We start from the raw sequence: 14,485 nt of genomic DNA, 5'->3' as shown, positions 1-14,485 counted from the left end.
GTAAACTTGACTGCAAGCATCTTTTAAACACCTTTGAAATTCACTTTGTTTTGCAGCTGTGATGGAATGGAATGGAATGGAATGGAATGGAATGGAATGGAATAGACCAAACCAGGTTGGAAACCAGGTTGGCACCAAGTGGCTCAGTTGGTAGTGCATCAGACCCTTAATGGGAAGGTTGTGAGTTCAAAGCCTGCAGTGGGCAGTAGTGTCCTCCCTGCTCTAGTCATGAGGTCTGGGGTGACAGGTTGGACTTGATGATCTTTGAGGTCCCTTCCAACCTTAGGAATACTGAATACTGAATACTGAAATGACCTTCGAGATCATCATGTCCAACCTATCACCCAACACTATCTAATCAAATCAACCATGGCACCAAGCACCCCATCCAGTCTCCTCCTAAACACTTCCAGTGATGGTGACTCCACCACCTCCCTGGGCAGCACATTCCAATGGCCAATCTCTCTCTCTATGAAGAATTTCTTCCTAACAGCCAGCCTAAACCTCTCCTGGCACAGCTTGAGACTGTGTCCTCTTGTCCTGGTGCTGGTTGCCTGGGAGAAGAGACCAGCCCCCTCCTGTCTACAACCTCCCTTCAGGAAGTTGTAGAGAGCAATAATGTCTCCCCTGAGCCTCCTCTTCTCCAGGCTAAACAACCCCAGCTCCCTCAGCCTCTCCTCAAAGGGCTTGTGCTCAAGGCTTCCCCCCAGCCTCATTGCCCTTCTCTGGACACATTCAGGTGTCTCCATATCTTCAACTATATCAGGTTGCTCAGAGCCCCATCCAACCTGATACAGATTTTTTCCAAGCATGAGTTTTCTGCCACTGCTAAATCAGGCCCAGGTTTTTCCTGTGCTGAGCACTTCAGAGCTGGATGCATTATGTGTCTCTCCTTAGGGCAGGTCCTGTTCAGCCTGTGCTAGCAAATAGCACCTGCCTGTCTGTGGAATGATGTCTCATTCAGCCCTCCCTGGGAATTAACACATGACTCTTCTTATCCTATTCTGTTGTAGTCCACAGAGATTTCCTTAGCAAACTGCCAGGCATCTTCCTTGACCTGTACAGTGGCAAGTTGCTTAATACACACATTGCACCGGTGAGTGATTCAGGAGTCAGAAGCCTGGGTGTAGCATTCTTTGTCTCATCTTGTATATGTCCCTGGGAACAAAAATAAACTTTGCTCTCCTGCTTCATTATGATCTCATCCAACCTTTTCAGTTCAACTAGAGACAGATGAAGGCTAGAGGTGAGGAGAAAGTTCTTCACAGGAGAGTTGTTAGCCACTGGAATGTGCTGCCCAGGGAGGTGGTGGAGTCACCATCCCTGGAGGTGTTTAAAAAGGGATTGGAAATGGCACTTGGAGCCATGGTTATAGTTAGTTGTGAGGTGCTGCATGACAGGTTGGACTTGATACTCTTTGAGGTCTTTTCCAACCTTATTGATTCTATGATTCTATGATAAGATCCTTCTGCCCCAGTGATGAGAGTTACACTTTCTGGATGCTGCTCTTTTGGCTCTTCACAGGAATCAGGAAGTGTGGGTTTTCCAGCATTCTCAGATACAGAGTCTGCTGAGCATGTATATGAGAGCAAATGCATCTGTCTCAGAGCAGCAGCCTATTCAGTCCTCCCTAGGAATTAATGTACTGCATCTCTCCTTGGAGCAGATGCCTGAGCAGGGGCCTATCCAGCCCATGTGTATGTGCAGGGGCTATCTTGGGTCTGCTATCCTGGTAGTGCCCCCTCTCAACCTCTTGCTCATGCCCAGTCTACCTCTAGGGAGAGGATAGAAGGAAAACCAAGCACCCTAGGAGGAGACTTCATAGGGTGCTTGGTTGCATGGTTTAGTTGATTAGGTGGTGTTTGATGATAGGTTGGACACGATGATCTTGAAGTTCTCTTCCAACCTGGTCCTGTTCTGTTCTATTCTATTCTATTCTATTCTATTCTATTCTATTCTATTCTATTCTATTCTATTCTATTCTATTCCATTCCATTCCATTCCATTCCATTCCATTCCATTCCATTCCATTCCATTCCATTCCATTCCATTCATTCCATTCATTCCATTCCATTGCATTCCATTCTAAAAAGGAAAGCCCCTGAAACTGTGCAAACACTATTCATCAATAACTAAAACATCTGTGTGTTATCAATGCTGATTTGGTAACTAATCCCAAACCCAGTGTGGTACAGGCTGCTATGAAGAAAATTAACCACCCCAAGCAGACCCAGTATGAAGGTTCAGTTTTCCTTCTAACACAGTTGGTAGCACATTAATGCTATAAAACAGTACTGACAGATGCCTTTCATGAATTCTACCTAAGCTTTTTTCCAGCTCTGCCCACACTGATCCCTCCTGTGGTGGGTTGAAGTTTCCCCCCCAACATTAACTTTGCCAGACCCCCTCAGTTAGGAGCAAATGGAGCTGTGTTTACATGGAGCTGTGTTTACAAGCAAAATCTCCACTCTACAATGGAAGGCAATGAATGTGTACAACATATACAGGAGTTACAATATTACACAGACATTTACAATTAATAAACAGCACAAGGACCTCCCTGGCCAAGGACCAGGGGAAGCTACTAGCTTCTCCCTCCCTGCCTCTCCCCTTACCCCCCTGTACATAAGGGACAAGAGAAAGGAGCAGAGAAGTTAGACTTAGCCAAGGCCAGCCAAAAGCACGTTATCCCTCCTGAGCAAAGCAAAACCAGCCAGAGATCAGAAGAAAAGGGAAAAGGGAAGAATTGTTATGGTACAGCTCCTCTTAGTCCAGATACTTACCCAATGAATTTGTTTAGAATAATCTTTGGTTTTCCTTTTTACACCCAGCAGGGATTTATTTATATCTTTCTACTTTTCTGCTCGAAATCTGCAACTAAACTTTAAAGTCATAGCCTAAAACCACCACACCTCCACAGCCAGGAGGCTGAATTTTTATCCCTAGCAGCTGCAAGGTCAGGAAGACAAAGAATGTATCTTTACTGACAAGTGGCTGGACAGGGACATGCCTCTCAGTTCCCATATTTGCTTTCAAGATATTTTGGTTACTGCATCATCCTGTTTACCCGAACTCAGTTAATCAAAATTCTTAATTAAATAAGGATTAGTTTTACCCCTCAGGACTTGACAGCACTATTTCCTGGATCCAGAAAACCAGAAGTCAATATCCCCTGGATGGCTTCCCAGCACAGCACTTGGAGAGAGCCACACTGCAGCTTGCTGAAAGCCAGTTAGGCTCTAAGTTCCCACACATCCCACTCTCATACATGGCGTGGCAGAGCTGCCTTTACAACTTCAGTTTCTTGTAAAGCATTTAATTCAGCAAACTCCCAGTCACTCTCCTTCTTAAGTTACCTGAAGGTAGATATTCCAAACTGCTCCTCCAGACTGTGTACATTTTAATGCCTTATTGTTCCAAAAGACTGTTTCTTGCCTTCCTTTGCATTTCACCTGAAAAGAGAGCAGCAGATGCAGTATGTACAGTTAAGGCATCTTTCACTACCTGCATTTTAAAAGCACTGATAGCTTTGGATACTGAATTTCCAGTAGCATGCTGTGACTGGGAATGTCCTTGCTCTGCTTTTGTTTCAATACACAGCACGTAAGATGACTCAGCAGAAGCTTCTCCTGGGGAAATGCACTTACAGTGATATCCATTCAGTCACAGCGGTTCTGCTCCATGAGATGTCACCGGTGCTGTTGTACTGAGTTCAAATTTCAGACCAATAAGAATGTCTTTCTGCATGTAGCTCGATGCATGCATCATCTAAATCCTGTGCTTTATGAAGTCATCAATCTTAGTTTAAACTCCACCACTGTGGAGCTTAAACTATTTGCTCTCTATTTGCTCTCTATAACTACCTGAAGGGAGATTGTAGACAGGTGGGGGTTGCTCTCTTCTCCCAGGCAGCCAGCACCAGAACAAGAGGACACAGTCTCAAGCTGCACCAGGGGAAGTTTAGGCTGGAGGTGAGGAGAAGGTTCTTCCCAGAGAGAATCTTTAGCCATTGGAATGTGCTGTCCAGAGAGGTGATGGAGTCCCTGCCCCTGGAGGTGTTCAAAAAGGGATTGGACATGGCACTTGAAGCCATGGTTTAGTTAGTCATGAGGTGCTGGGTGGTAGGTTGGACTTGATAGTCTCAGAGGTCTTTTCCAACCTTATTGATTCTGAATCTATGAGCTCCTTTCCCTCCACACATTTCAGAGCAATTTTAAACAAAAATCTATTATCTGTTTACCTTCATTTCTTGCATCCCAAGGGTATTATCTGGTGATGGAAACTTTGCTCTGTGGTGCTGGGTTTAATTTTTTTTTATTCATTTTATATATATTGCATTACTAAAAATGCTATTTGGCAGCTGCTTGAACACCAGCATTACAACTGAACCAGAACATCTTACAGCCTTTCCATTTGCTTAATGGTCTCCTGTCACAAACAGCAGTGTGATGGGAGTTTAGGATGTCCTCCTTGAAGCTGAGGGAAGTAAAGCAGATAGAGATGAAGTTGGAGTTCAGGTTGGAGATATGAAAAGTGGTCAGGACATGAGATGGGTACTCAGGCACATTTTCTTTTCAAGGGAGGCACAAGCAGACGAGAGCTGTCTGTAAGGCTCTGCGTGTTGTCCCATCTCATCTCTGAAGAAAGTGGATGTCCAGAGAGACTCCTCAGAGAGCATCTGAGGATATCTTCCTGAGGCCAAAAAGCTGTTCCTGCTTTGTAAGGCAGCATTGAGGTGATAAAAAGTAGCCCTGAGGAAGAGAACTTGGGAATTCTGATGGATAGGAAGCTGGACATGAGCCAACAGTGAACTTGCAGCCCAGAAAGCAAATTGTATCCTAGGCTGCATCAAAACAAGCATGGCCAGTGGATCCACAGAGGTGATTCTGCCACTTTATTTGGTTAAGACCTCACCTGGAGTACTGTGCCCAGCTCTAGTGCCCTCAACACAAGAACAACATGGAGCTGATTCAGAGGAGGGCCATGAAAATTAACAGAGGACTGAAACACATCTCCTATGACAACAGGCTGAGGGAGCTGGGGTTGCTCAGCTTGGAGAAGAGAAAGCTCTGGAGAGACCTACCAGCAGCCTTCCAGTACCTGAAGGGGGCCTAAAAGAAGGCTGGAGGAGGACATTTTACAAAGGCCTGCAGTAACAGGATGAGGGGCAATGGTTTTGAATTAGAGAAGAGTGGATTTAGGTTGGACATTAGGAGCTAGCGAGGGTAGTGGAACACTTGAACAGGTTTTCCATGGTGGTAGTTGAAGTCCCATTCCTGGAGACAGTCAAGGTCAGGCTCAACAGACTTCTCTCTAGGCAACCTGATTTAGTGAAGGATGCCCCTGCTCACTGCAGGGGCTTGGACTAGATGACATTTGAAGGTCCCTTCCAACCCAAACCATTCTATGATTCTGTAGTTCTGATAGGCAAACAATTTTGTTTCCCTTCCTGCAGAATTGGTGCTGACATGATTTTATCACATCATTTTTGGCAGCAGGTTTTATGTCCTTTCTTTTGCCTTCCTTCCTGCAGAATATTTTTAGAAATTCATGAAATTTTGATTTACAGACAGGAAGTGGTTGCAAGTTACCATGTGTAGAAGATATTTATTGTAGATTCACAGGCAACTGCATTACACATGCAGCCCAGAAAGCCAATCACAGCCTGGGCTGCATCAAGAGAAGCATAGTCAATAGGTCAAGGGAGGTGATTCTCCTCTTCTACTCCACCATGGTGAGACCCCACCTGAAGTACTGTGTCCAGTTCTGGAGCCCCTATTGCAGGAAGGATCTGGAGGCCCTGGAGTGTGTCCAGAGAAGGGCCACAAGGGTGATCAGAGGGCTGGAGCTCCTCTCCTATGAGGACAGGCTGAGGGAGTTGGGGCTGCTCAGTCTGGAGAAGAGAAGGCTCTAAGGAGACCTTATTGTAGCCTTACAGTATCTGATGGGGTCCTACAAGAAAGCTGGGGAGGGACTTTTTAGGGTGTCAGGGAGTGATAGGACTAGGGGAAATGGAGGCTGCTTAGCCTGGAGAAGAGGAGGCTCAGGAGAGACCTTCTTGCTCTCTACAACTACCTGAAGGGAGGTTGTAGCCAGGTGGGGGTTGGTCTCTTCTCCCAGGCAACCAGCACCAGAACAAGAGGACACAGTCTCAAGCTGTGCCAGGGGAAGTTTAGGCTGGAGATGAGGAGAAAGTTCTCCACCGAGAGAGTCATTGGCCATTGGAATGTGCTGCCCAGGGAGGTGGTGGAGTCACCATCCCTGGAGGTGTTCAAGAGGGGATTGGATGTGGCACTTGGTGCTATGGTCTAGTCATGAGGTGCTGGGTGACAGGTTGGACTTGATGATCTTTGAGATCTCTTCCAGCCTTGGTGATACTGTGATACTGTGATTCTGTGATTCTCTTACCTGCTACAGTCACACTGAAATTAGACTTCAGATAAAGAAGAGGGGAAGAATTGTCTTATCTTTTGATGGACAGACATTAACTTAATGTATCCTTAAAACCATTAGTAAAGTGCATAGATATTTGTGGATTTTTAAAGAATTGTAAATAGTCAAATCCCACAGTCTCACAGTATCACCAAGGTTGGAAGAGACCTCGAGGATCATCGAGTCCAACCTGTCACCACAGACCTCATGACTAGACCATGGCACCAAGTGCCATGTCCAATCCCCTCTTGAACACCTCCAGGGATGGTGACTCCACCACCTCCCTGGGCAGCCCTTTCCAATGACCAATGACTCTCTCAGTGAAGAACTTTCTCCTCACCTCAAGCCTAAACTTCCCCTGGCACAGCTTGAGACTGTGTCCTTTTGTTCTGGTGCTGGTTGCCTGGGAGAAGAGACCAACCCCTTCCTGGCTACAACCACCTTTCAGGTAGTTGTAGATGGCAATGAGGTCACCCCTGAGCCTCCTCTTCTCCAGGTAAACAATCCCAGCTCCCTCAGCCTCTCCTCACAGGGCTTGTGCTCAAGGCCTTCCTGTAGGGCATATTGGATATTAAAGCCCCCAAACTACTGAAATTCACACTAACTGCTGTAAAGTTTAGATTTGGTATTGTAGTAGACCATCAACTGCCAGGGAGAGATTGTTGGCCACGCAGTGGTCAGAGCTCTTCAGAAAGAGGCACGTTGTACAAGAGTGGGTTTCCAGAGCACTCAGAGTAGAACATGCAATTGAGTGGAAGGTTGAAATAAACTTATACCTCAGAGTAATGACAGACTTTGCTGGATAGCTGATTCCAATAAAGAAGCTGCTATTAAGCATGGAGGCTTACTAAACATTGCAGTGCTTATTAAACCTGCCAGCCCACTCAAGACTTCTTGTCTCATACAGTCATCTGGTATTTTAAATACCCTTGAACTGCCTACTCTCCTCTTCTCCTGGGTCTCTCAGCTTGGTTGGGTGGGAATCTTTAGTGTTTGATTACCAGATGTGTTATAAAGTGGAGCAGTGCTTTTACTGCCTGATGGGAAGGGCGACTGTCATCAATTTGAGATTCAAAATTCTTTGGTATGAAGGCATCAGATATTCAATTTACAGCCTTCTTTGTCCATCTCTGTGGAGACTCAGCCTATGTTACAAACCAGTCCCTAGAGTAAAGTTTTCTAAGAGACTGTTAAGTCTCTGTCTGTAATTAGAATTCTGTTAAACTGACTCTGGAAAATTGCAAGTTTTAACCAAGAGCAAAGTTTTTTGCCCCAAAAAGGATCAGTCATTTTGGCATAAGTAGCTTCATATCAGAAGAGCTTCCTTGGCAAGAGGCCTCATCTATCATGGATTTGTCTTCATAACCTTATGAAAAAGAAGTAAAAAATCCAGCAACCCCAAATGAAACAAAACACAATAAAAGCAAACACACACACACATGCACAGAGCCAAAACCTAACAGACAAATCAACAAGAACAAGAACAACAAAACAAACAACAACAAAACTAGAACAGTTTGGGCAATGAATTGTGTCGTCTCCATATGTGTCATATGTCATTTGCATTCACCTTGAGTACTGTGCCCAGTTCTGGGCCCCTCCATTTAAGAAGGACATTGAGGCACTTCAATGTGTCCAGAGAAGGGCAATGAGGCTGAGGAGAGGTCTGGAGCACAGCCCTGTGAGGAGAGGCTGAGGGAGCTGGGGTTGTTTAGCTTGGAGAAGAGGAGGCTCAGGGGAGACCTTCTTGCTCTCTACAACTTCCTGAAGGGAGGTTGTAGCCAGGTGGGGGTTGGTCTCTTCTCCCAGGCAACCAACACCAGGACAAGAGGACACAGTCTCAAGCTGTGCCAGGGGAAGTTTAGGCTGGATGGTAGGAAAAAATTCTTCCCAGAAAGAGTAATTGGCCATTGGACTGTGTTGCCTGGGGAGGTGGTGGAGTCACCATCCCTGCAGGTGTTCAAGAAGGGATTGGATGTGGCACTTGAAGCCATGGTTTAGTTAGTCCTGAGGTATTGGGTGATAGGTTGGACTTGATGATCTCTGAAGTCTTTTCCAACCTTGCTGATTCTATGATTCTTTGCATATGCATCACATATGGAGTTACAGTACTGTGTACTTGTTTTTTTAAGGTTCTGATCTTGATGGTGGGTCTAAGTGGGACAATTTCTGAGTCTGCCTCATGTTCCTCACTGATAGGTGTCAGCACAGCATCCTGCAGGCCTGTGGGGAATGTTAGGGGTCTTAGGAGCCCTGTGTAAACTACTTCAAAGGCCCTCAGATGTCACCAAGTCACCAGCAATTCCCATTCCCCGTGGGAGAAGTGCTTGAAGAGCTGTGGCAAGATAATTATCACTTGAAGCTGGGGTAACCTAGTAAACCCTGAAAGAGGGTGGTTATATATTCAGAGCAGTCTTCCCACTCAGTTAAGGGAAGACAAAAACCCACAACAAAACAGTGTCTTCAATCAAAACAAATAGGTCAATAAATGGGTGGAAAGCAGTGGTTGAAGAATAGGTGAAAAGGGGAGGGAAGAGGTGAGGGCAAGCAGCTTGTATTCCTATAGCTCCTTCAATCTACCCACCATGTGGCCCATTATCAGGTGAGACTGTGGGGTGCACTACTTTGTTCTTTCTCCTCTCTTCTCATCAGGATTTAAAGTTTTTTTATCAGAACTGTCCTCTGTCTTCTTTTGATCCAGAAGCTGAAATGCAGGACTTCCTTATGGAACTCAAAGCCAGAACCACAAAGATATGTACCACCAGCAGCAGGCATAGAACCTGCTGCCTCACTAGTATCACCATCCTTTCAGTGTCCCATTCTTGCTCCTTGCCATATTGTTTGGTCATGCTCACTCCTGGTGGAGTTAGACCACCTAATCTGCACAGCTGGTGATGTACAGATGGGATGGTACAGCAACCCTCAAGACTGATGAACTCTCCAGCACACACAGCTGTTCCCTTTTTTTGCAGTACAGTTCCCCATTGCTTAACTAAAAGCCATACTCCCTATTGCCCTTCCTTCCTTGCCCCAGTGTTTGCCCTTTCTAACTGGTCTGCTGGCTTTATTCTAGGTCCTGTGGTCCCCTTCTCACTTCTTACTAATGGTGGTGCAACCCTTTGGCACGATCTTTGGTGTACTCCCAGACACTTAAATTACTCCCTGTCTGCCTCTCATGCATTTTCCACCTCCCCTTACCATCTTTCATGACACAGTTTTTAATTTGTGAGTATCTGCAGCCCCAGGCTACATATGCATGCAAGATCCATGGGTTCAATTTTCACCAGTTGTCTGTTAATCCTGATCTGGATATCCCCCAGTCATCTCCACCTCATCTATCTCAGGTTGCAGAAACCTTGTGGCAGACCTCAGTCTCTCCTGGTTCTTCAGTGGGCTGTAGGCAACTCTGTCATTGTCTAGCTATTTATCAGTCACAGTGTTAAGCTCACTATTGCTTTATCTTCACAGTAATGATTTAGTTGAAGGCTAATGGTATCATATTAGCCTTCAAATAAGCCACTGAGGGACTCCTGGAAAGCAGATCTGTTTCTTTCTTCTTGTGATGTTACAGTAGGGGTCTGTTACAGGCCAGCTGATCAGCAGGACCAAGCAGATGAGGCAGTCCACAGGCCAATAGAAGTGGCTTCATGTTCACAAGCCCTGGGCCTCATGGGGGATTTAAGCCACTATGACATTAACTGGAGGGGCAACACAGCAAGGTACCATCAATCCAGGATGTTCCTGGAATGCATAGATGACAAATTCCTCCTCCAAATGGTAGAGGAAGCAGCTAGAAAAGGTACTATGCTGAACCTTGTTCTCACCAATAGGGAAGGGCTGGTGATCAGTTTAAGGCTCAGGGATAACCTTGGCTGTAGTGACCAAGAAGTGATAAAATTTAAGATCCTCAGGGCAACTAGGAGGACATATCCCAAGCTTACAACCCTAGACTTTAGGCATGCAGGCTTTGATCACTTCAGGGATCTGCTGGCCAAAGTATCATGAAACAAAGCCTTAGAGGGAAGAGGAGCCCAGGACATCTGGTAGTGTTCAAGGATCACCTTATTAATGGTAAAAAGAAGACTAAGGAAGGTGTGGGCCCCCTCAGAAAGGAAAGGGGAGAACTGGTGACAAGTGACATGGAAAAGGCTGATGAGGTTCTCAATGACTTCTTTACTTCACTTGGAGAAGAGGAGGCTCAGAGGAGACCTATTGCTGTCCACAACTACCTGAAGGGAGGGTGTAGCCTGGTGGGGGTTGGTCTTTTCTCCCAGGGCAACCAGCACCAGAACAAGAGGACACAGTTTCAAGCTGCCCCAGGGGAGGTTCAGACTGGATGTTAGAAAGAAATTCTTCATAGAAAGAGAGATTGGCCACTGGAATGTGCTGCCCAGGGGATGTGGTGGAGTCACCACCACTGGAAGTGTTTATGAAGAGACTGGATGAGGCAATTGGTGCTGTGGTTTAGTTGATGAGATGGTATTGGATGATAAGTTGGACTTGATGAACTCAAAGGTCTTTTTCAACCTGGTTAATTCTATTCTATTCTATTCCATTCCATTCTATCCTATTCTATTCTATTCTATTCTATTCTATTCTATTCTATTCTATTCTATTCTATTCTATTCTATTCTATTCTATTCTATTCTATATCAATCATGAGGTACCACATGGAACACTCTCCTTCCCCATGGATAGACGGACTAGAAGGTGAGCCTGAATGAGACACTCAGACAATGATGTGTACAGTTAGATAGCTGAACTCAAGAACCTGGGCACCTGATGTCCTGGGCTTTTGTTGGTTATTATTTTCATAATGTTAACCTTCACAAGTTACTGTTTCCCATAATTCAGTATAAAGACAGTACTTATGAAAATTCTGATAAACAGCTTGTTGGTTGAGCTACAGAGCAATACAAATCAGAAGCTCCTGGTGAGCTTCTAGTTATCTAGATTATCCAGCTCTTCAAGAGTGTGATATGGTTTAGTTGTTTAGGTGGGTTGGATTGGTTGATGGGTTGGACGCAATGATCTTGAAGGTCTCTTCCAACCTGTCTGTCTGGTCTGGTCTGTCTGGTCTGGTCTATTCTATTCTATTCTATTCTATTCTATTCTATTCTATTCTATCCAAAGATTTTAAGACAATTACCTGCTTTCTCCCCAGCTCTAGGCATTAGCATTCTTCCTAGCTACAGTACTCCATATTGTAAGGGTAACCCTGCACTCCAGAGCAGTGACCATTGGCTTTGTTTGCTTCACATGAATATGCACAGCAACATTTTCAGCCAATAACAAAAGCAGCTGCCAATCACAGAGTCACCAAGGTTGGAAGAGACCTCAAAGATCATCAAGTCCAACCTGTCACCAGACTTCATGACTAAACCATGGCACCAAGTGCCACGTCCAATCACCTCTTCAGAGAATAACATTTGACAAGCTTTACATTCTTGGACAGGCAATGCAGGTTTACTGATATGTACAGAATTTGTTACTTTATTCTTGCAGAGTCTGTCAGCAAAGAAACAAAATGTTACTTTACAGTACATTCCCCTAAATAATACTTAGCTCCAGATGATTTAGTCCATTTTTTAATGCTCTGTAAAAGAAGGTCAAGCAAGGAGCAGAACTTTGTTTTGACCTTAGGGCATTATAAAATATTATATAAAAGATAGATATGGAACTTGTCAGAGTCAATTAAGGAGCCTGCACTGAAGTTAGAAGGCTCAGCTGAGCTGATAGCCAACCCACACGGCAGTGAGTCATTTTTGCCCCATCACCAACGAAAGCACGCACATAAGGCGTGTGGAGAGTGCGTCATACACATCTAGCCAATGGCTGCAGCTCCACTTCTGGACAAAATAAAGTTACTCACTGTACTTAGCTTCTCCTGAGACTCCGGTACCTCATGCCCAGGATGTCACAGTGACATTTCACAAACAGGAAGAAGTTACTTTTGTTCTCCTCAGCCAGCTCAGTTATGCATAAATGCATCAGCCAGAGAAAATGAAACGAATGGGTTGCTGCTTCTGATTGAAATGCCTCTACTTAAAACCATTTACCAATTCAAATGAGTTATTATTTAGAGTAGAAGAGTAAAACCCATATTTAATGAGCATGCCGAATGCAGCAGGGATGTGGACATAAGGAAACAGAATATGTGGTTGCTAGAGTGCTTATCAACAAAATGGACAGACCACTATCTTAGTCATCAAGAAAGGCTTGATTCAGTTTCCCACACAGACATCTAATGCAGTTTAAGATGTGACATTAAGATCTAAGCTCATAGAATCACAGAATTATCAGGGTTGGAGGTGACCTCAAAGATCATTCAGATCCAATCCCCCTGCTATGGTCAGGGATGGCCTCACACTAGAGCATTTTGCTCAGAGCCACATCCAGCCTGGCCTTAAAAACCTCCAGGATGAGGCTTTGACCACCTCCCTGGGCAACCTGTTCTAGTTTTATCACCCACCCTCATGGGGAAGAACTTCTTCCTAACATCTAATCTGAATCCATCACTTCTAATTTTGCTCCATTCCCCCTAGTCCTATCACTAGTAACATCCTAAAAAAGTCCTTCCCCAGCTTTCTTGTAGGCCACCTTCAGACACTGAAGGCCACAATAAGGTCTCCCTCAGAACCTTCTCTTCTCCAGACTGAACAGCCCCAATTCTGTCAGCCTGTCTCCATAGGAGAGATGCTGCAGCCCTCTGATTGTTTAACATTAAGTCTGCCACAGGACCTGGAACAGTCTTGTAACCAGCTGTTAGGCAGACTTTACTTCATCCCAAATTCTACTAGTTGTTGATATTTAGGAAGATAAACTGATTCCTAATAGTAAGTGATGCCTCCTTCTATTAAAAAACAATAAATATCATGTTTGCAGTGATTTATTTTCAAGTAGCTGAAAACAGAAACCAAACCCAAAATGGACATGCCTTGCCTCCTGTCAGGCCTCATCCTCCTGCCCCCAGGGTAGGAGTCTTGTCCAACTGAGATCTTCTGGGTGACCCCTGGTACATTTGCACAGAATTAGCATGTAGGACTCGTACTCACAATCATAGAATCATAGAATCAATAAGGTTGGAAAAGACTCAGAGACCATCAAGTCCAACCTATCACCCAACACCTCAAGACTAACTAAATAATGGCTTCAAGTGCCACATCCAATACCCTTTTGAACACCTCCAGTGATGGGGACTCCACCACCTCCCTGGGCAGCACATTCCAATGGCCAATTACTCTTTCTGGGCAGAACTTTCTCCTCACCTCCAGCCTAAACTTGCCCTGGGCACAGCTTGAGACTATGTCCTCTTGTATTGTTAGTGGCTGCCTGGGTGAAGACACCAACCTTCAACCTGTCTACAACCCCCCTTCAGGTAGTTGTAGTGATCAATAAGGGTCACCCCTTAGCCTCCTCTTCTCCAGGCTAAACAACCCCAGCTCCCTCAGCCTCTCCTCACAGCTCCCTCTCCTCTCCTCTCCTCCTGTGCTCAGGACCTCTCCCCAGACTCACTGCCCTTCTCTGGACACGTTCAAGTGTCTCAATATCCTTCTTAAATTGAGGGGCCCAGAACTAGACATTTCTGGATGTCAAAGGTAATCTCAGATGGCCTTAGAGATCTGTCTTGAAATAACTGAACAGTTAAGTGTCTAATAATAATCGATGCACGAAGAGCACAGTGAATGCAGTCTACAGAGCAAATTAGTGATGCCTGCCAAAGCACAAGCTTCACTGCTCTCTGAGATTCTTTGATTCCCATGGGAGCTCAAATTCTTAGCTCATCTGTAGATACCTACATTTAGACATCTGCCTCTGGAGCTGCATCCTACTTAATTTCTGTGTTACATTTCCCCCAATACAGATATTACAGTTTGCAATAGCTGCCCTTTACCAGTGCCACTGCATGAAACATCAGAAGTATTGCTGTCATGGTACCCTAAGTGCAGTACTATTTAGCAGCTGAATAATGTGATTAATGTAGGCAGCTTGCATTCAGTAAGTTCACTGTTCAAGAGCACGCATAGGTTTTATGGGATGAGTTACCTACAAA

This window comes from Melanerpes formicivorus, unplaced genomic scaffold, assembly GCF_026170545.1.
Source record: "Melanerpes formicivorus ecotype bairdi unplaced genomic scaffold, bMelFor1.0.p_v2 SCAF_1, whole genome shotgun sequence".
NCBI lineage: Eukaryota > Metazoa > Chordata > Aves > Piciformes > Picidae > Melanerpes > Melanerpes formicivorus.
This window is presented reverse-complemented; position numbering follows the sequence as displayed.